The 21,468-nt window shown below is 43.8% G+C and overlaps 2 protein-coding genes across 3 annotated transcripts in view; one reads left to right on the forward strand and one right to left on the reverse strand.

The window, feature by feature from the left end:
* The window catches only part of SYN3 (synapsin III), a gene marked incomplete at both ends in the record, with an annotated part of 168,787 nt that overhangs the window by 84,112 nt on the left and 63,207 nt on the right, over positions 1-21,468 (reverse strand). The window lies entirely within an intron of this gene.
* The window catches only part of TIMP3 (TIMP metallopeptidase inhibitor 3), a 37,182-nt gene that overhangs the window by 1,053 nt on the left and 14,661 nt on the right, over positions 1-21,468 (forward strand). The gene's annotated exons all lie outside the window — the stretch shown is intronic.

The raw sequence follows: 21,468 nt of genomic DNA on the forward strand, positions 1-21,468 counted from the left end.
GGGAATCCTTCCAGGAAACTCAGCAGTTCAAAGCTCTGCTTGTTACCGCCTCTTCTCTAGCCTGGATCAACAAGCGTGCCACTGACGTGCCGCTGCCAGGAGCTTGTCCTTGCAGTGAAAGTAAGGCTGGGAAACCATTTTTGCACAGCTGAAGCTGCACACAGCGTGTGGCCTTCATTTGCTGCGTTTGAGGAGCAGGTCTGCTTTCCTGCTCTGCTCAGGTCATGTTGGAGCAGCTTGGGGGCTGTTTTCAGTTCAGTTTTAAGAAAGCTGGTGTTAAGTAAGTTGCTGTTATGAACAGACCCTGATGCCAGTGTATTTCTGCCAGATGGGTAAATGTCTAGGAGTAGAGCAAACTGCAAAGTTTCACATGGCAGCGCTCCTAAACTTCAGGGCGTGAAGTTTTCCTGTTTATTGCTCTGCCTCTGATGGAGTTCAAAGTCATGTCCGTCACCTCCCCGCTCTCTGCTCTGCAGTTTTACTTGTATCTCATACCTCGGCTTTGCCTGGGGATGTGGCAGCTCTCAGGCTGATGCCAGGGGGGTAGTCGTGCCTTCAGGCATCCTGCTAATGCAGAGAAGCATGCAGGGAAAGAGCAGCTTGAGCTGGAAGGTGACTTACATGCACGTTGGGTTAAGACCGTGGTTCTGTATGAAAGACTGAAGCAAAATCTGGAACGCGCTAAATTTGCTAGAACTGTCTGGAAAATGTGATGCTCCTGCAGGCTGATTTTTAGCAAACACTGTCAAGTTGTGTTTTGTTTTTTTTTTAATGGCAAAAAACACGCTAAGGCTTTCTGGCTGTGGCGGAGTTCACCATCTCCATGGGAATTGAGGGCAGGGTGCTGGTGTGGCCGTGGGACAGACGAAACCGCGCGCTGCGTTATAAAACACGACGAGGGGAAGAAAGGGACTTGGCAGCGAGTTTTTACCGCTCTTGAAACTCCTGACAAAATACCAGCTCCGAGGGGAGGAGTCAGTGCAGTAAGGGCTGGAGCAGAAGAGCTTTTTAAAATAGCTCCGAAACAATACGAGAAATTAACTAGCTAGGTGGCAGCCTAGGAGAGGCTTTTCATCGTCCAGAAGCGCTGAATGCTGAAGGAGAAGGATTCTAACATAGCACTAATGTAAACTCTCGCTGTTGGTCTTTCGTGCCTAGCCAGTGAAGTCCTGCTCTCAAGTTTATTCCCTTCCCCTTTAATCTCACGTCACCACACATTTAATTTTTGATCATCCTCCAGCTCAGTTCTGATGCAGCCTCCCAGCTCGGCAGTCATTAGAAGGTTTTAATCTTTGCAGAAACAGATGCTCGAATAAACCTATTGGAAAACACATGCGAGATGCACGTCCTGTGGACATGAAGGTTGTGGCTTTGTAAAGCGAGCCTGGAGGACATACACCACAGTTTTGTTTTCTTCCTTTAAAAAATCAAAAAGGAGACTCTCCTGCTAGACTGGTCACAAGGGTCTTTTCACTCAGCTTGAGTGTTCCGCACCATGAGTCGAGCAAAAGTGAAGAGGTGTGTCTCCTCTGGCCCTTTGAGGTCAGTCAATAATAAAATTTGCTTTTTTAACTCTTGGCTTTCTTTCTTTAACTGGATCAATAAGTGCCAGAACAGGCAGTACAATAATTAGACAAACAGCAACTGCTATGACATGCCATCTGAACTTTGCTTCCTCCCCTCCCACCCCCTGCCTACGACCCCTTCCAGATGTGAATATTTTTCTTTTGTTTGAATTAAGAGACCTTTTGAAAGAACAGACACCAGGCATGCTTTGTTCCATTGTGACAAAGCTGTGACATTTCCAGCTGGACATAGCTGACATGAAAAGGGCTTGTTTGTCCCTTTTTTGCAGGAGCAGCAGGAACTTTTAAGCTTGGCTGCTGAGTGTTGCATTCACAGGTCTGGAAAAACACCTCCTGCCTGGATTTCCCCCCTACCACTCCTTCAAAAAAAAAGGAAAAGCAAAGTATGTGAAATCACTGGTTGGATTTTGACAAACCAATCTGCAAACGATAAAGAAAGTACTTTGTCCACTCCACACCTATTTCCCTTTCATCTTGCGCATATACTTCAGAAAAGAGCCGTGGCACTATGAGCTGTCTCTTACCTAAGTTCAAAGGAGCCCGAAATAACATTCTTTTCTATAGGTTGGGTTGGGGGAAGAAATGTCTATTTCAGCAAGGGTACCTGTAAGAGGCGCCCCTCTCCTTACTCTTGGTTAAGTTGGAGTTGGCAAGCTTTGGGGAGATGGAGACAAGCTCTTAGAGTCCCTCTGTGTGAGGGGAGCCATCCATCCCTCCATCCTGACATGCCATGAGCTGAGTTACAAACATCTGCAGTGGCTAGCCTCCTTTCAACTGGGGGTGTGATAGGAGAAAAGCACGAGTCAGGAGAGGAGGAAGATCAGAAGTTTGTGTAGCCCAAAGTCTAAGGTCCTAATTGAAAACCAGCCCTTTTTCTTTCATGGCTTTTTTTTGACTTCACCATTCCACCTTTTTAATAGAAGACTAGAAGGGATATGCAGAACAATTTGATCAGACATGAGATCTTAAAGATGAAGTCTTTCCCTTGATGCGCGTGTGTATGGACTCTGGTGAGGTCACATGTGCTGCCTTATCCATTAAGGCAGACACATAAGGTTTTGGATTTACCACTTAGGAGTTTAAATTAAAGGTTGAAAGAAAGCTACTTCAATTAATTTTACTACAAATCCTTCGAGCTGAGATGAATTTCAAACAAATTTATGGATTACATGCCACGATAATGGTTGCAAGAGTGCTATATCAACTTAAAAATTGTACTTTTGTTGGGGAAATAATGGTGTGGTTTAATTTTTAGACTGGACTTCCCTTGAAGGCATTTTAGAAACATGAGATCTGAGAAGTCCCTCTGTAAACTTTTTTTTTTTTAAAGTAAATTTCATTATAAATGGGAAGAAGTTGAGGAGATTGGTTTAACTTTTATGAAATTCCCATGTCCATGGTGAGAAATGGCATTCCTTGTGCCTGGTCATGCCTTCTGACAGAAAGATCACCATTCTGAACCGAATTGTGCTATGAAGTAGAAATAGAAGTTGCTATTTTTTATTTTTATTGGATATTTACAATTAAAGTACAGCCAAATCCTGCTCTGCTTTCTCAGAGTAAAGAGATCACCTTATGGGATCTGGAGTTTGTCACTTCTCCAAATGTATTTATTGAAAAAAAAAAATGTGGTGAGAATTACTGTTTGGAAGATGTAGTGCAGAATGTTATATAAGGCTCCTTCGGTGTCTTGTTACCATTGCATGTGCTTACTCCAGATTTCCTGCAGGAAGTAACTCCACCAAGACCTCTGAGCCAGCAGAGAGCCAGATGTTCTAACCTTGGGTCTTAGAGCTCCTTGCTTTATGAAGATGCTTTTTTATTTCTTATTTTCTCTGGTTTCCCACCTGTTTTGGAGAGCTCCCTACCTGGTAATGCCCCTCTAACGTTCCTGGGAAGAAGCAGGCTGGTGGGAATGAAATTACGTACAGCTACATGCAGTGCTAGCATTTTTTAGCTTAGCAAAGGTTTTCACCTGGGATGGGGAAAGGTCTGCTTTGGTTATTCAGGATGTTTGGACTTGACCATAGAAGAGGCACAAGGTAGCAGGTTCATTCTCAGCTTTGTCTGTGGACTTCACATTTTCCAAGACCTCGCCTTACAGGGTCTCTTAGATATAACAACCGTACTGGTATCTGATGAAATGGATCTTTGCACTCAAGTGTAATCCTGCTAACAGTCATGGTGGGACCAAGGGTCTTTAGTAGGAGCACTTGGTGAGTCACCTTTGCCTTAATTGGATGTTAAAGCTAAGATGAAAACTTACTTTTTTCCTGTAGCAGTATTGTCTGAGGTTGTATTTCTTTTTCCTCACAGCTCCAGTACCATGTGGTGCTCTTATGTAGCCCAACCAAGCATGCATCACTGAGAAAAGGAGCCCGTTTGGTCTGTGCAGGAGGTCTTCTCATTAAATGAAGCTCCCACTGTATGCTCCGGATGGAAGTTCATGAGAGCTAGTAAACCTGAGAGGGCAGCTTGGTGTGAGTTAGCAGGCAGGGCCAGGCATGCTGTGCTTGTCAGCTCTGAGCCAAACCAAGCTGAGGGCCTCATTTCAGTCCTAATAATGTCTGGGATGCATGTGCTTGAGTTTCATTTTAGTGATGAGGTTTTTGTTGTTGTTCAAGATGAGGAGGCTTTTGCTCGGATGTGCTGCATATTACTCTAGACTTTCAGGGTATGGCTCTCTTCTTTCATGTACTTGAAAGTACTTCAAGTGCCTGTGTACCTGAGTCCCAGAGGAGGGAGACATGCTGCTGGGGCTTTATTAAAACCCAGAAGTCTTCCTGTAAAGCGGTACCAGAAGGAGCATACTGAAGTTGTCTGTGTGCTGCCCACTGGTGACTGCTACCAGTGTTATTTCACCTTAGCGGGGTAAGTGCTTCTTTAAAGCCCGAGTTAAACTGGACTTGCTTTGGAATATCTTAGAAAAAGTGTTAACCAATGTCCTGATTCCTGTGCTTGTCTACTGGGAGAGTGAATAAACATGAGGCATATGAATTTCAAATTTCTGCTGTCTGAAAGCATTAGGCTGGTACTGGGTCTGAGGTAGAAGAGACCAAGGTGAGTTAAATAGTTTTACACCCTCTTACACCAGATCTAAATCTGGCTCAGTTATCAATATGGAAAGAGAACACTGGACCAGCATCATAATTTAAGTAAAGCAGGTGTAGTGCCACTGGTCTCAGCGGCATTTCAGTGGCTTTTATCAGAGTTGAGTTGACAGTTTCAAGTTTCCAAGAGGAATGCTACAAACACCAAAGTGCTTGAAACTGTATTTAAAAAAAGCAGTTAACCTTCTACTGTAATGTGAAGTAGTTCCCTTGAGTGACCAGAGAGAAGATTTAGTAGATTAGCTGACAATGTCTAATAACATAAAAATGCATGTTGTTTTACACAACCCTGATTATTCTATTTATTCAACATTTCTGCCAGCTAAAAACGATTCTGTGAGCCTTTTGGAAACAAGATAGAAGTCTCTTGAGTTTCGTGCTGGTAAAACAAATGTTGATTATGAATAGTCCAAATTCCTGCTCATGTTTATACAAGACCTTTCCAAAGGGCAATTTCAGCCCTTAGAAACAGAATACAGACAATAAAACAATATAAATAGCAGAGAGATGCATCAGCAAAAATCATCATCAGACCTCATCAAATACCAGCAGCAGTTTGCTTGAGATGTAGAATATCATTTTTTATTGAAGAAAGGAAGGAATTGATGTGGGATATCCTGGGGACTGAAATCCACTGGGAACCAGCAGAGAGCAGTTCTTGGGGAGGCTGTTTTCAGCCTGGGGGGAAAGTCTTGGATTGGACTAGTGGAGGACTGGTGGTCTGTGTCAGTGGACTCAGGTCTGAGAAAGTCCAGCTTTGTTGCTGGGTGGGGAAGAGGGTGATGACACCAATAGGCTCAGTCAGAAACCTGTAATGGGAAAGGTATTTAGGAGCTAAAGAAGCTGCAAAGACCCATCAAAGAATGGTCCTGGAGTATGAGAGAAGAGTTACTGGAGAAGGGAGTGATGCTGTATGGAAGTGTTGCTGAAGAACTAGTTACAGGCTGGTCAAGTGAAGAAGAATCATTAGCTGGGATGTGTGATAGGCCACCCTACCTGAAACTGGGGCAAGCCCAAGGTGGATCTGTGCCATCCAGGGAAGTGAAATGGGTACTGTGGCTTCAGTAAAAAGATGGGCAGTACAACACTCATAAAAAAAAAAAAACAAAACAACAACAGTATTCTACTGATTGTTCTCTAACAGCCTGTAGCATGTTTGTTTTTGACTGGTGATCAGGGCTCAGGCTTTGAAAAGCCTCCATTTAGAGGAATGCACAGTTCCTGCAAATAGCCCTTCAAGAAGTGCACATTGCAGGGCTGTGTGTGCAAGAAGTAGTTTTGCTTTATTTATTTATTTATTTATTTTTTAATTCCCCCATGGAATTTATAAGGAAAATACAGTATAGCTTGAAAATGATGTGGATTCCACATCAGGAGAGGCAAATGAAATTAAGCCAAACACAATATGTTGTCTAAAAGTACTTTTCATATACATGAAGTAGTAGCCTGACTCTGTGCAGACAGGAGATGCTGGGTGAGCATGCAAATGGCAGAGCTGTCATTGTGCAGTACCTATTGGTTATTGACAAAAATACACACAAAAAACAATCATTGTCCTTAGTTATGCAGCCACTTTAGTAACAGATGGGTATTGTAGCCCTGCTGTTTCTCAAGAACTTGAAACTGGTTTATATGGGAGGTAAAGACAGGTATATGAAAAGTTCCAAGGATAAAAAAAGACCCTGTTAAAATTTTCGCTTCTTACTTCTTTGACTTTGACATGTAAAAGACTGGGTTTCTCCTGGCCTGCATGATCACTGGTACTTCAGCAAAGTGGATATAAATTGCACTGCATTTGCACAACACTTGCACAGATAGCAACAGCTGCACCAGGTGCAACAGTGTGAAGGTAACACATTATTATTTCTTGCTCCCTGGTGATTCATTAAAAAAAAAAATAATCCTACAACAGCACATTGGAAACAGGAGTACTTCTATTCCACAGGGCCATGTTCAAACTGACCCAAGCTCCTGCTGGCCTGGGCTGAAAGACATGAATTTTAATTCCCTTGTGCTATATTGTAATTACAGCACTGGGACTTCAACATCTGTTTCCCTTTCTCAGTGTTTCTCTCCATGTCGGGTGTTGCTGCAGTGCAGCCCCCAGGGAGGCCTGCTGGCATTATGTTAGTCTCTTAATTTTCTATAGAAGAGCACTGGAGCATTTGCTCAGACAACAAGTTCAATCCCTCATGCTCAGTGAATACATGAACAAGCAAAAAATCTTGCTCCTCTGGGGTTTAATCAGCCCTCTCAAATTTCTGGTGTCAGCTGTAAATAGGAAGCTCTTCCCCTAGCGAGCAGGTTTTTGGTCTCCAAACAGTTAAAATACTTAGAGGAGGGGAAAAAAGTGCTTGCTTGTACCAAGACAGGAAAACCTCAGAATGGAAAACTTCCACTTGACTTTGAAAGACAGGAAATAGCTGGTGCTGGAGAGGCAACAGGTAGAGGAGGAGAGATCTGGAGGATGTCTGAACAAGACCAGCTATTCCCCTGACGCTTCTCCTTCAGCCCCGCGTCCTCTTGGGGAAGGTGTTCCAGGCTGGCCGTGCTTTTCTGAGCCCTTTATACGCTTTCCAAACACCCGCCCCGGTTTCCTACTTCCTGCCTTGTCTGACACCGCTATAAATATCCCGCCTGCCTTTCATCGGGCTGGCGGCACACACACGCTGCAGATTAAAGGGGTTTGAGGTGGCAGCACGCAGCGGCCTGTAGGCCAGCCCTTGTCGAGTGTGGGGCTGCTGGGTCCCCCGCTTTGGATTCCTGTTGGAAAATGGGGGGAGTCCTTCAGGACTGAAGTGGCCTCCCTGTTTATCGTGCTCACCTCTGGGCTGGGATATAAAGCCCTGCTTCCAAGTGAACAGTTTCCTCCAGTAAATAATAAACTGCACATGGCCCAGAGCTAAAAACTGAGCAGTTTCTGGTATTTGGGAAGAAGGGAGGGTGAGGAAGAGAGGTTGGAGAAGGAACAGGAGACGCTAGTTGAGGGACCACGCTACATGGAAAAGTACAGCAGTTGTAGTAACATGTACCTAAAGTGCCCTGGTGAAGAGGATCAGTCCAACAGGAAATAAAACAATGAAGTTTCCTCTGGGACACTTCAGTAGCCCTCACGTGCAAGTGCTTCAATAGCCAGAAAATACAGGGCCCTCCCTTAGTGTCCAGTAGGACAAAAACCCCAGCCCCAGAGAGGTGTAGGAAGACGGGCTGCAGCTCACATGCAGGTGACTCAGTGTTGCAAAGATTTTGCTGGGATTAGGGCAGGATGAGTTTGTGAGCCCTTTGTTTTACTTTTCTAAATTTGAAGAGCAGCCCCTGTCCCTTTTTTCTTATTTTTTTCCCCCAAGGGGTCAGGGGATTAAGGATTTAGTTGGTTATTTCCTCAGAGGATCAAGATAAAAAGGAGACTTCAATAAGTCTGTTCCCATCTTCTCTACAGACTATATTTGCAACAGAATTAAGCAGCTGTCCTGCTTTTTCCCCCACTGTGTAACAGCCCAGAGATAGCGGATTCAACAATATCAGACAGAATTCCTAGGTGGCACAAGACAGGACGGTTTTAATGGAATGTTATCCGTTCAAAGAGAAGTTTGGCTAGACCTGGTGGCAAACAGACAGTGACCCTTACCAGTAGGTTGCCTTTAACACCTTCGCTTTTGAACAAGCATGCTGCAATAGCACCTGTGATCGAGGGTCATATGCACCATCCATCTAGTCTGGACTTCTGATGCTGACACCAATATCCCTCCCAGAAGCCTGATGTGGGATAGCCCAACTTTCTCATAGTCTCTTCTGTGGCTGTCATCCTAGTTCCTTGTAGTTAGTAAAAACCCTGCAGTTTTAAGTTCCTTCTAAAACTCTTCAAACACATTTAATAATTTAACTCTGGAGGAGGCATTTTGTTATCAGTATGAGTGTCAAATCTACCTTCCATGTGAGTTTCCCAGCATATTCTGGTTTGTTCTTTTTCTTTTTGGCCTGCAGGATGGGAATCGTGTATTTATTCATATTTTGTTCTGAGATGTCTCCTGATGCTTACCAAATAATAATGGGGCTATAAGGCTAGAGCTATAGGTCCTTGTGTTTGCAGAGCCCTGCACCTCTCTGCTGTGTGACTTAACAGGAGTCTGCAGGAGTGGCACTGGCAGCTAGAGCTGCATGATTCAGAGCCCTGAAGACATGGGGTTCTGTGCTCCGCAGGGCGCGGTTGCCTGTGCTCTGGCAGATGAATGGCTCATCAGATAATAATGTGGTCTCTGATGGTTTTTTTGTCATTCTCATCTGCTTTCCACATTTATTCCCTAGCTGTGAAATCATGAGAACTGCTCACAGTGTTATGGAGAAACTGCTGAGACTTTCTTAGGCAGGTCATGTGGTCATTTTATCATTTACACTATCTTATCTTGAGGTGTCCAGCAGCAGGGAAGGGCTTTATTTGAGCTAAGGCTGTGTTGGACCAAATTGCGTTTGATCCCAAGGACACTCATCCTCTCCAAAAGATTGACTCTTCCTTTGAAAAACAGCACAGCAAATTGGGAAGCAGGTTCTTACTGGCCTTTCTTCCCATGCTATGTTTAAGTTGGTTGAAGAAACGGTGTAGGTTGAAAAAAGCAGGCAGCACCTGTGTGTTTGGCTGGATGGGAAACAAAGCTTTCACTAGTACCGGAAAGTTTTCAAGCCAATAGGTTCCTTCCTGTCCGTGCTAGATCTCATGTTTGTTTCTGAATGCCCTTCTCTCATAGCAATTTCCTCCAGAACTAATAGCTTTTGGAAGAGGTAGGATAAAGGAAAGCATTGGGTCTTTCTTTTCCTCCAGTCTCAGAAATTGTACTGAGACCTTTTCCTGTTTGTCTTTTATGCAGTATGGTAGCTTGGACCATTGACGTAAACTTTGTCCTTTGTGCTGTTCAAAGCTCCCCTCTTCTGAATTTGACAACATTGCCTGCACGTATTCTGACTAGGCTGCCTCCTTGATGGAAGGACAGGAGAGTGGACAGAACAGGATCCTAGGGTGGTAGTTGTAGTGGCACACCTGATGGGGGTCACGTTTCTGTGCAGGCTCCATATTCGCTCATCAAGCCCTCATAAAGTCCATACACAGCAAGGTTCCTTCCAGCATATATTCCCCAACACACATGTGGACCAGCAAAGAAAGATTGACCACAGTGAAAGATTGAAAATTGAAAGATTATTGCAGTGGTGCGATGAGGCAGCCCCGCCAGGTTAACACCATAGTCAAATAGAGAAAAGGCAGCTTTTGTTCCAAAAAATATTCGGAGTTGTGGATAGGAGGGGAAGAGCTCCAAGGAGTTTCTAAAGGAGAGCTATGTAGCCCAGATGGGTTTGCTTTATTGATGAAATCCATCAGAGCTTCCAATAGCCACCCTAATGTGGGAAATTAGAACTGAAATGCTGATGAATGTAATTTCTCCTCTGAAGTGTGATTTTTGGACTATATCTTTTTATTTTATATATATATATGTAATATATATTTTCCTCCTGAGAACATCTCTACCTGAGGTCCTTCAATGGCTGTATGTTCCTGAACGTACTGAAATTTGGGAATGTGAACAACCAGCATACACTGGAATCAACAGAGCTATCATGGTTAATAAATAAATAAATAAATCCAATCTGGCTTCTATATTCCTGGAGTAATTTCCCTTGGCAAAGAGCAAGCACCAAATAGAACCATACACTCATGAGCTACATATATCAGACTTGACTGCCAATATAATAGCACGAGCAAGCAGGATCTGTGTTCCTTTCACCCAGAAAAGGAAAACCACATTTTTTGTGAGGTTTCACTTTAGGGATACTAGTCTTAGCCCCAGTTTGGTTTTAGAATATATTGGCAGCAAAGTGACAGCCGACAGGATCAGGCAATGTCAGTCTGCTTTCTGTAGAAGCAGTAATGTTTTCACTACTCAAGGTTTGAAGTATTACTTACTTCCTAATCTCTTTTGGAAGGTGGGAGGGGAATCCTTTTATTTTTCTTCATGCGTTTTCACTAATGTCCCTTACCAGAAAACATTCCTGTGAACTGCAGTGAGAAAGTAATCTGTGGCTGTTTTGCATAGTTAGATAATTTGTTGTTTTTGTTTTTAAGCCAAATTGTGACTTTCCGAGGCCAGCACTGCTCCAAACCTTATTAATAGTAGTACTTGTCATTTTGGAGGTTTTGTCTTTTCATTTTTCTTTATACATGATCATTTCTGGTTTTGCTAATATGCACTTGCACTTCCTCTGTTTCCTTGCTTGTGGAAGGAAGCAGTGGAAGGAAATTGTGTGCATCGGTACCCTGGTTTTGTCTGCTTTTCCCACAGAATACTGGAAGCAGAGTTGAAACTACTCTTTGGTAAGCTAGACCTCTGATTTTTCTCAGGGGAAAAAAGCCATGTAAGTATTCTTAGTTGGTATATTAAGTGCGAAATTAAGCAGCTCCAAAGGGGATGAACAGCTACCATTCAGAAGGGGAGTGCCTTTGTGCTTCTGGCTTCTCCTCAGAGCCACAACAGTTCAGTGTTCTTAACTCAAAGAGTTTCCCTTGGAGTAGTGGAAAATCAGAGCCAAGCAAGGCTTCTAAAACTCCAGGCTTAGACGTGTGCCTCGTGTGCGTGTGTGTACATCTTGCGGTTCAGTGATGACCCTGATGACTTCTTGAACTTCTAATGACAATGCAGCTGTCTGTTCATGGTGCTAATTAACCCCAAAGCTGATTCCTCCCTCCCCCTCGTTACCCACTCAGTGAATGAGATGTGAAAACAAGAATACGACTTTTCCCGTGCCCTTAGGGCTGTCTGAGCCTGGCAGCAGTGACCCTGCTTGAGTCGAACTGAAAGAGCTGCTGCGCAATGGCCCGTACTTCTTTTTAATGGGTTATTAAAATTCCACCTTCTCCCCCTCCCTCCAGTCCTGTTACAGTTCGGAGTGAAGGCACTTAGGGGAAAACAGCTGCAGGAGTAACTTTTCCTCTTTTCTTTCGGAAGGGCAGAGGCAGCTGTTCAGCTCCTAAGTCTGGGGATTCCGCCGCTACTTATGTAGGGCCTGATCCCACTCCGGCTGAAATTGGAGGCAGGATTCCCACTGGGTTCAGCAGGCAGTTGAAGGAAGCAGCTTCAGGAAGCAGCCTGCAATCAAACAATACTGCTTCAAAATGTTGGAAATGGCTAGAAAGCATAGAGAGAAGAGGAAGGCATTTGTCAGAGCTGACTTGCCTGCAATCTCAAAGAACAAGCACTCAGCAGCACCGTGCTTTTACTCGAGGAGCAGGTTAAATTACCTTGTTTGTGGTGTCCTAAGTCGTTTTTTGAAGACAGCTCTAGTAAGTCTGCATTCGTTTACAGTCCACGGTGTTGACAGGCTTTTATTGGCGCACCGAATTAAAGGACTTTCATGTTGGGTGCCCATTTTAGCTTATATCCCCTTCGAGATAAGGAAGAACAGGTTTACTTTCTGAAATGATGCCAGCTCCTGGCACCTGCAGCTCCCACTGGCAGGAATTTGTTACTTGGTGCTTTTGAGAAACGAGGGTGGAAAATGAAAGTTACTCTTGCTTTTGTCATTAGAGCTTGTTGTTGTCACCTCTGATTTACAGAGCGAAAGAGGAATCTGGGCACACACTGGAGAGGGTTGGGATTTCTGTTCTGCAGAGTTTTGAAATGGTGGAAGTTCATTCAAAATGAAATGGAAGGGAAAAGGAAAATATTAAAATCTTCTGAATGGAATTTTCAGAAAAAAAAAAAAAAGATTATTCTGATGCATCTGAAACTAATGTTTTGAAGGGTTAAGAGGTGTCACATTAACATTTAGACTTCAAGAGAAATCAAAGAGAAACGCTGACTCAGGATGAAAATAGGTTTCATTTTTTTCTGAGGAGAAAAATAAATATTTTTGCTGAAGTTGATGCTTTTCTTAGAAATTTGTGACTTAAGTAAAACCACATTTCCTGACAGGAAAAAGCATTCCAGAAACAATTCTTCCAGTCCTGTCCCTGATGATTTAACAGGAACAACCTCCCCTGCAGGAGATGGTGATTTTGATCAGTTTACACGCTACCTCTCAAGTTGGGAGGGATCCTGGGTCATTAGTCCTCTGGGCTTTGTGGTTATCTTTTTCTGGATGCTGAGGATTCTCTTTAGTACACATCTACCCACCCTTCACTTGTTTTAGCCCTCGGCAATGGGCAGTTCTCTATGGGTTTGCTGCATTAATGAACAAACAAGCTTGTGGCTGTGCTGCTTGCTGTCAGAGGACTGAGATGAGGCATTTCCCCTTACATTTGTGTTAGTGCCCTTCCTGTCAAGATGTTTAAACTTGCTTACACCTGTGCTCTGGTTGTGAGCTTCACCCGAGCTCTGCAAAGCAGGCTCCTGGGAGGTTAGCTCATGTTCATGGCTTTGCTGAAATCTAATGACTAACCATCCATGTCTTGTATAAAGCATTTTGCTTTTCTTAAAAAAAAAAATAAAAAAAATAAAGTGACAAGAACACGTAAGAACTGATACCAGAATGCAGGCCTAACTTGCCCAAGTTAAAACTTAAATGGAAGATTTTGGTAAGAATACTTTATGAAGCTCTCAAACTCCAGTAGTACAGGTGAGCTAGTTAACTGGTAGGTTAACATTAATTAAACCACCATCAGGTTTTTATGGTCAGACTTGAACATTTCCACATAAAAAGCACCAATCAGCAATACTGACCAGGAACAGACCACTATGGGTTAGTCTTGGATTTGTGTAAAAACAAATAAAGATCCCACAGTGAACAATTGGTGGTAGGGCAGGCACTACTAACTATTCAGTGCGTTCTCTGCTTAAGGAAGTCTAGCCAAGAGCCGTATCGCATTAATATTTTACTGGGAACACCAGGATGAACATAAGTGTCAGGGTAGTAAGGCAGTACATAACTTCTGGACATCTATTCTGCAGTGAGCCCTTTGGGCTGTCCATGAACATGAACTTTTGAAGAAAATTCCTTTTGATGAAGAAAGTTTGGGTAATAAAAGAACTAAATTACCATTTCTCTATGTCACCGTTTCTAAGGAGCAACTTTAGCTAGTCTGTCAGTAGGACAGTCAGGGATTTTCTGAGGAAACCACTTGAAGAACAAAAGTTGCTGGCCAGTGTCTGCCTATCCTTTCTGCTGCCAGTGCTCTGTGTCTGTGCACTGGGAAAATCCTGCCCCTTCAAAGCCAGAGGATGTACAATGTGCAATAATTATTCATGTAAATGCTTGTTGCTTACAGATGTTCTTGGACTTCCAGCTCTTCTAATTACCTCTTTTCATAAGCCTCTCATATCAGTCTCCTATTTATTTTTTTTTAATCTTATTCACAAAACAAATCATCACTGAGTAACTCTGGCCCTCGATGTCCCTCTGATGGTTGAAACTGAAGGCTGATGTTTAAGCACACAGTTAGGGTGGGGTACTTGATGGGATGCTGGCCAGGTGGGTGAGCTGGCCAGTGTGAAGTTTGCCCGGCCAGTGTCCTGAGAGCTATGCCCTAGGTCTTTAAATGGTGCTGAGACTTCAGGGTGGAATTTTTAATGTAGCTGAACTCAGAAATTTAATCCATAGTATTAGTGACTGCGGTTAGATAATGGACTTTAATAAAATGGGTGATTAATACGTTCCTTAAGCATCATGATAAACCAGAATTGTCATGGACATCATCTCCAGTGGACACTCCACAGAGGCTGTCAGCTTCTGAACAAGTTACAGCATGACAGTGGGCAAAGGTACTGGCTGCTGACAGCAGAAATTGCTTGAATGCAGGTTTAATTCCAGTGTCAGGCAGGCTTATTACTAGGTCCTGTAGGGTCTGGTGCAAATAGGAACAGCAGAGCAGCACATATAGGTCAGACCTGGTTAAATATGTATACCTCTTTGACATGGACAGCTGCTGACTCTATCAGTTCAATGCAAGTTTTCCAATGCAGGAAGGAATTGGCAGGTCCACCCAGTACCCTTGAAATCTATATGTGTTCCCAAACAGTTCTTCCTCCCCAGCTCCTACGTGCAAAATGGAGTGATCAGCAGCATGCAGCCTCCTCGCAGGGCCTGGCACCCATCCCGGCCGGGCGAGGTGCTGAAGGAAGGACTCCTCTGAAGTAAGTCACTGAGGCTGGGAGTGTCCAGGCCTGTGGCTTTTGATACTCCCCGTTTTGAAAGGTTTACGTGCGCTGTCAGAGCTGCTCCATTTCTCATGCACAGAAGAAAACTGCTTTCAGAAGGTCTTCTTTGCAGGACTCTCCTTCCTCCTCTTCCTCCTGTTACCCCATTTGGATGGGAGCTCCCAGTGCATTCGTGGATAGCATGGTGTGTTAAGGAAGACTAATAAATAGCAGATTTGACTCAAGAATTTTCTACTGCCTCCTTGAAAAATACAGTGATTAAGCTTGTTAACTTCACATATCAAAGAAAGGAGACTTAATGCTAAAGAAGCAAAGACATGCCAGTTCTACGTATCTGGCTTTAGAAAGGTCTCACTGTTAAATGAAAAGCAAAGTAGCATCTACCAGGTGCAAGCCTTGGACATTCACTGTATATACAGTTGAGTGCTGGATGAGAGCATCCTTTTCCCCCCTCTGCTGCCTTCTGATGTCTGTTGAGCAGTCTCTTGACTGCTTGGTGGAGATAGCGGTTTTGTTCTGAGAACTGGATATCAAACTGCAACACGACAGCTTGCAAAAGGAACAATCGTATCCCAGTAGAGCAACTTATCTACAGCTTCGCAGACCGAGGACTTTTCTTTCCTAGCAGAACTGAAACTTCTTCAAAAAAAAAAAAAGCAGTAAAAAAGAAAAAAAATGGGGAAAAGGGGTGTATCTGCACTGTCTCTTCAGCTTCAAATCTCCTCACTGTCTACCTGACTGAGGTACACGTAAGAACAACATCATTCACCTTCAGAAACAGCCATTGCATTTGAGGACTCTATGTTGCCCTTGCTTATGGTCAGCAGTACTTTATTCTTTAAGTGGTGCCTATGACCTTCAGGGAGTAAGAGTCTGCTCCATGTAACTCAGAACAGGATTTTTGTGATCCTAGGTTCTTTAAAGTACCACACAATCCATTTTAGTCACTCTAACACTTGTGCTTGTAGTTTATTCTTCTGATTGTGATCTGTGGAAATGTCTGATCAGCCTCACTTGCAATCATATCACTAAATCACAGCCAGCGGACACATTTTCTTCTTGCAAAGGCTGTTCCCCTAACGGTACTTCTTCAGGCAATTCATCTCTCTTCATATGCTCCAATTTGCTTTCTATGTTACAGCTCACTTGATGGGTTGGGAAACGATCAATGCCAGATGCACATTCCTTTCAGGCAGTAAATGCTCCTGCAGCAGTAAGCCATGCACTCCAGCTCCTTGTTTCATTAAAATCGCATGTGGTTTCCATTTGCCCCTAATTGGTCTCACCTCAGCCCTGCCATATTCTCCGAGTGGAACACTAAGAGCTGTGGCTCCTTCGAATGCTTCCAAAGAGCTGTGAGAAACCAGAGCCTTACTTGTCTCAGCCTGGCTTCCCCTTGTCTTGTATGTACTATGTCTACAATGCTTGATCCAGAAGTTAGGACTAAGTTAAATCTTACTCTTGAAGTCTTACGTAGACCAAAAGGAACAGGGAAAAGGTGTTTGAGTGGGGCATTACCTGACCAGCTGAGTCACATGCATATTATTTCTATCCATTGTTGTAAGTTGGCTCTGAAAGTGCATTTTGTTGGTTTCCTTTCAATACTGCCAACCTTGACTGACAGTAGTTCGTTCTTTGCTAGTTGTCAGTGACACAAAACAAGGCAATGTGCTCTCTTCTGAGAACATCCCTTAGAGAGAAGAGAAGGTGCTGCTCTGCTGCGCTCTGTGGGGCACTCCTGCTTCTTCCACTTGCATTGCTCATCCTTCCTTTACTCTGATACTCAACTACTGCCTTTTGACTCTAGACTGAATTCATCTGTCAGCAACTAGTTAAATATTTAGTTGGGAAAAAAAAAAAGAAGCCTGCCAAAAAGGAGACAGAAATGTCTAGTTTACAGGAGTGGATTTGGTTCCTTTTTATTTTGTCAGAAGATCCTGAGAGCTGTAGGCACGCTTGTTCTGCAGCCTGCAGCAGCTCTGTTTGCTTACTTCTGTAGCAAACCTAGAATGTGTTGTTGACGCAAGCTGTGAGTTTAACTTAGTGATGCATGTAACTCTTATGACTCAACTAGTCATGCTCTGCCTGTTCTAGATAATCTCTTGGTCCCGCCTGGCTTTCCTGAACTCAGTAGGTACTAATAGCTAGTAACAACAGATTTATTTTTTTTCTGCCTTCAGCTTCTTTGTGTTTTAGTAAGAGGTATTTCCTGAAGCTGGTTTTGCTTGGCACAAAACGTACCATCTACACATAGACTTTAAGGACTGTTCTTGTAAATGGGTGAAAATGCATTTTAGATCCCTCTTCTCTTCCTCCTCCTGTCAGTCTTCTCTCTGTCCTCTAAACAGTCTACCTGTGTATGAAAGTGAGGGAACTGACAGGAGGAGTTAGATGCAGGGGCAGTGCTGGGCAGCTGAGCATCAACCAAATCACGTGTAGGAACCAGAATGAAATATCTAGAAGAGAATTTTCAGTTTCTTGTTTAAGACTCTCTTTTCTTTCTGTTCACGATGTATTTCCAAGGCAGTACTGCTTGGGCTTCCATAGGGTGAGATGCACAATATAGAGAGGGAGTGAAATGCTTGCTACCTCAAAAGTGATGCCACCTCAAAATTTGTGTTCAGTTAATAAGCTACAGGAGAAATGCCAAGCACAACCCAAATTCTGCTTGTTTGATGCAACCTTGCATATTTAATGTGTGGTCTTGTTGGGAGGATTAGCCTTCTCCCACATAGGGAAAACCCTTCTAGAACAGTTTATATCTTTTTTTTTGAAGTGATGGGAGGTCTGATGCAATTGATCATGTGTGAAAGAATGTATCATGCCTGTTTTGTGGTGTTGGAAGTGAGGCAATTTCAGTGTGTCCTGCAAACAGGCTCTCAGTGCCTAAGAAAAGCTGTAGAATAGAAAGGAATAAAAAAACCTGCTTACTATTTAGCAACTGCATTTATGATCAGTTGGTTCAAGTAGAACTTGGGCCTGGATGATCCCATTTAATTGCCTTCTGCTTTCTGGGGCAGGCTTCAAATAGCTTTGCAGTGCCACAGTTAGGGACAGTTTTCTGATCTGTAGGACGAAGGCCAAAAGTGGTTTGAAGGCCAATAGTTCTGGTCAGAAATTGGAGGGAAAGATACCTGGGTGTCTTCCCTTCCTGTTTTTATTTAGACTTATGTCAGTCAAAATGTTCCAGCAAGCTTAGTAGTTACTGATGGAAGTACAAGTTCTTTCCACTGTGCTATTTTTTGTTGTTACTGACTGGTAGAAGCGGTTGGTGTTAAGAGGGTGCTCTTTCTTGATCGGTGTTCCTCAGAGTGTGATGAAAAGCCAAAAGGTCAAGATTTGGGCTGTCAGTTGAGTAAGTTAATTGGGAGCTAGCTGGTGAGGGGTATGAGAGGAAGGCAGCCAGCAGCAAACTGCTTACTTCACTACCTCTTTTTTTTTGGTTTTGTGATGAGCTTCTCCAGTGATGCTTTCCAGCAGCACTGCTGCCCTTGGCGTGTTCCAAGACAAAGCAAAAGAGGCTTTCATTGCTCTTGTGGCTTTGGCTGGAGGTCACGGTGGAACAAGGCAAGAGAAAGCTCCTCTGTTGTATTTTTTCAGCCTTCTCAGTCTTTGCAAGAAGCCTTCAAATTCAATACTCCAGTTTGTAAAATAATTCTGTTTTGGTTACATGGGAGGATGCGTCTTTCAGTACAGACAAATGATCAGACGGACTGGGGACTTGTATCTGTTTTTTGCCCTTTCGTGACCCCCTGCTGGCATCAGCATTTCCCCCTCTGTTCTGCTTTGCCATAAAAGTGGAGGAACGGGTGAGCGGGTGTTTTCCTGTCCCTCTTCCAGAGACAGCCCCACCCGCTGGCTTCTCATGCAAGCCTGCAGCCACCAGGCAATTTAACAGGTCCCCAAGAGGCTGCGTACAGCTGGGCCAGACTTCCAGTCCAAAGGACACAATCCACTTGAAATTATGGCCCTCTGTTATTAGGGAGGCCAAGAGTGTTGGTAATGATTGCTAACAGATCAGCCGGGGTGTGGGAAAAGGAACCGAGCTTGTGTGAGAGAGGGAGAGCACGAGACAAGCACAGAGCAATTCTATCCTTTAAGCAGCACCATCAGCGTTTCTACAATGCTAGCAAATCTGTGTGTGAGAGCATCCCGCCTTGGCCAGCTGACTGATACCTCAGTAGGGTGCTAGGGGTGCTAGGAAGTCTTAAACACACCCCTGGCCATAGCCCTGTGTGATGGAAGCCCCATGGCATGTACAGCGCCGTAAGGAGCTCTTGTGAGACAGGCCGAGTGGGAGAGCTGCTAGTAAGCTTGGGGAAAAGTTCTCAGTAACTTGCTCTTGGGAGTGGGCACAGGTCCTTGGATGGGTAAAATGGCGGCCTTCCTCCTTGGCATGTCCCACACTGAGTGTTGAGGTGGCATTTCCAAGTGCCCCATTCTGTTGGGGTTGGTTTGGCAGTCCAGCTCCTGCTGTAGCCAGTGGCCTCAGGCTGTAGCTGATGTTGAAGAACGGGCGGGGAGAATAACTTCTCCCCTATGTCTTCATTAGTAAACAGCAAGAATTCTCCACATCCTTAATTTACTTAAGTGCAATGAACGTACGTCTCAGCCAAACTTCTCACTTAAAAATACTCATATTGCACACCAGAAAAAGAAATCCATGAAACAATAATGAGATTGTAGCAGATGTTTCTCTCCTGAGCTTTTCATGATAATTGGTCACAAGGGAGATGGGTTTGGAGCAAATCCTGGTCTCTAAAGGCTGCATGCCTGCACTTAAAGCTGCTGTTCATGGATGACAACCAGCCAGCTTGAGAGAAAGCATCTGGTTCTCTTGGTGTGGTTGGATGTACAATTGGGATTCGTGGTGTGAGCTTCCACACATACCACTGCCCTCTTGTTGACAGAAGGTGAGATTTGTGGTAGTGTCACCATCTAGTGGCTGATCCCGATAAAGGACACAGGCTTGGATGGAAAGATAGTTGGTGCCTTTGCTTTTTGCACAGGGGAAAAGGAGCCGCTAAGCTGCTGCTGCTACATGTGTGGTGGCTGGTAGGTGCCTAGATGAAAAGATTTTGTAAATACAAGTCCTTTCACCATATTGTTTCCTCAGCCTGGCAAATGCTTGTCTTAATTTTGCATGGGTCCACTCCCCTCACCGGTTATTGTCCAATACTTTCTTCAGAAAAAGGCCACTCTCCGCTATCTCAGCTGTGAAGCTGGTGTCTCTCCTGCTCCATATCTTACCTTTGGACTTACTCTTCCTATGAATCTTTGAAAAAATGGCCACAGAGTAAGGGATACAGTTAAGGAGCCTTTGAGTGGATTTGGATGGGTATGCATTTGGACAAGTAAAAGCACATGTAGGGCCTTTTTATCCTGTACCCATTCTCATTTGTTTGCCTTACCCAGTGTCATTTGGAAAAGTGTTTAGATGATTTTTGTGTGTGTTCATGTATATGTGCACATGTAGAGAGCTTCAACCATGATATAGATGCCAATGAAATACAAACTATGAGCTGTTTGCACTATGCTAGGCCTGTGGCAATTCTGAGCCATCTCTGTTTTTCTGAAGTATTAAGTCAGCTCACATTTAAAAGGAGGGAAAAAAAGATGCACACATTGGCTATTGGTGATACATTGTTAGATGTGTTCCTTGAATCCTCAACCACAGCAGGTTGTTACTTTCCTGACAGTTTTTTGGAGTATCATCTAAATATCCGGTTTTCTTTCTCTCTGTTCATTCTCCCCCTCATTTTTTTAATTGTGTCAACTTTGGAGAAGCAGCCTGTATGGTTTCTCCTCTTTGAATCACAGTATGACTGCCATGCTTATCTTACCAAGATTTATATCCCCATCTAATTTAACTTTTCATAAATAATTACAAATCACTCGTGAGACCTTGCCAACTGCTCCAGTCCCACAAAGTGACCTGACCTGAAACCCCAAAGTACTGAGAAACATTCATCTTGGAGTATTTTTATAGGCAGTACATCAAAGGAATTGTGGTTTAAAAATATGCAGCTATTTTGGTGACCACTTGTGTGGGATAAAGTTTCCCATCAGTAACAGCAGGATTGTAATAGAGCTTCAGGGAGAAGGAAGAAGTTCAGGGGAGCAGTCATGGCACCTTGTGCCTTATTCTGTTGAAACAATAGGAGTCCCCAGATCTAAGGAGTTGATTTCTTTAGCGTAACAGGGACTAAACTTGCAGCAGAAATACTTTGAGTTTCCAATGCTTTGCAGAGAGTGAACAAGTCCTTTGGCAAGTATGCGTGGCTCCTGCTGAGTTAGGAGCAATGTCCTTTGACCAGGTGCAAAGAGTAGCTCAGCAGTGTAACTGGTGAACAGCAGTCTGAACGCGCAAAGATGAGAACTGGGAGACACGTGGCTGCAGATCTGCAGCTGGGAGCTCTGGGCAGTCCTGTCTGGCCAGCATTTCTCTCCATTTACCCAGATGTGTCTGATCCATAAGGGGCAGGAAATCGGCCTCACGAAATACAGCAAGTAGACTTAAGCTGGAGCATCCTTTGCTCCTTGGCTGACTTTTCCTTTAATATGGGAAAAATGATACAGGGTGGGTTCCTTGTTGCTTCCAGGCTTTTTGGCAGAGGAAGGAACTTACTTAGAAAG

The sequence above is a fragment of the Netta rufina genome (genome assembly GCF_964035555.1).
Source record: "Netta rufina genome assembly, chromosome: 1".
In the NCBI taxonomy this organism is placed as follows: domain Eukaryota; kingdom Metazoa; phylum Chordata; class Aves; order Anseriformes; family Anatidae; genus Netta; species Netta rufina.